Source organism: Microtus ochrogaster, chromosome 4, assembly GCF_000317375.1.
Source record: "Microtus ochrogaster isolate Prairie Vole_2 chromosome 4, MicOch1.0, whole genome shotgun sequence".
NCBI classification, from domain to species: Eukaryota; Metazoa; Chordata; class Mammalia; order Rodentia; family Cricetidae; genus Microtus; species Microtus ochrogaster.
The window spans coordinates 75,481,711-75,483,468 of NC_022011.1; positions in this window are offsets into that span (position 1 = coordinate 75,481,711).

Sequence of the window (1,758 nt, forward strand, 5' to 3'; positions counted from 1 at the left end):
TCTCTCTCTCTCTCTCTCTCTCTCTCTCTCTCTCTCTCTCTCTCTCTCTCCCTCTCCCTCTCTCTGTCTCTCTCTCTCTTTCTCCCTCCTCCCTCTTTTTCTCTCTCTCTGTAATAAAAAGAACATTTAAGACAAGAAAATAATTTTGTTGTTATAGTTTGAAAATTCTAACACAGAATTTTAAAACTTAAAGGCACAAGCAATGTGGAGACAGGTGACGTAGACGTTAAGAGCACATTACATCAAGTTTTAATAATGTTTGAGCTAGAGCAGAGTATTAGAAAAGGGAACCAGAATTATGTACTAAATTCACCTATGTCCTATCATACGAACACAGCTATGTCCAACGGAATTTGATAAATAGCAACTTTAATATTGTTTATAAATTACATAGGAAACACATGTATTGGAAGGATACAGGAATTAAAATATTTATAATAATGTTTTCCAAGAAGAGAACTATAAAATCAATGAATTCTAGCATTTATATACCCTGCAGAAGTGTAGTAGAGATAGAGAAAACTCAGGATTGGGATGCACATGCTCAAGTTTACACTCCTGCCATGTCATTTTTAGTATTGATGATTGAAATGATTTGACTGGTTAAGCCTCCGATTCTATATGTGAGGAATAACCATAACAGTGGCTACTGACTATTAAGCCTGGATAACAAATGAGATGATCTGCAGAAATTATTTACTAGAGTCAACACCACTGTGCCTCAGCTCGGTCAGCAAAGGGCTGTGTCAGGACTCAAGTGAATAGTGAATGGAAAGCAACAAGGGGGCAGTTAATATACTTTCATTATTGGTAAAGGATAAAGAGCCATATAACCCAACCATGTTATAGGTAAAACAAAATAGGAACAAGTTTTAGAAAGTACAATCATGGTAGAGTATATATATATATATATATATATATATATATATATATATATATATCATAAATTATATTGAGCTAGAAATGTTTTTTTTTCTCTTTTACCTCAGAGGTAAAAGAAACAGAGAAAGAATCTCAAGGTTTGAAGACAAAGTTGGAGAAATGGATAACTCAGCAGAAAAAAAAATCTTAAAATGTTCAGGGATAAAACATCACAAAATCTAAGACACAGGAAAAGTCCAAGCATACAAATAATAGGAATAAATGAAGGAGAAGAAACTGAGGTCAAATATGAGAAAGGTTTTTAATAACAACATAGAAGAAAATTTCCCAATCTAAGAAAGGAATGCCTATCAAAGAGCAAGAATCATACAGAACACCAAATCGACAGGACCAGAAAGGAAATTCCCCCCACAACATAATATAATCAAGGCACAAAGTGTAATGAACAAAAAAAGAATATTCAAAGCGGTGAGGACAAAGAACAAATCACATATTAAGGAAGGCCCATTAGAATAATACTCAACTTTGTAATGGAAACTCTGAATGTCAGAAGTGCCTGGACAGACATTCTATGAGCTCTGAGTGACTACAGAAGCCAGCCCAGAGTACTAAACCTACCAAACTATTCATCACAATTGATAAGAAAAAAAAACATTTCACAATAAAAACAAAGCTAAGCAGTGTCTCTCTACCACAGAGCTAAAGAAGGCACTAAATGAAAAACTTCATCTGTAGAGAAAGTTAACTACATTCAAAAGGATATAAGGAATAAATAATTCCAGACAGTTCACCCAAAGAATGGGTAAAGCCACGACAGAGGGGTGCATAATGAGACCCTATAAAAAATTGAAACTTATAATTTGGCCAAAAGAATAT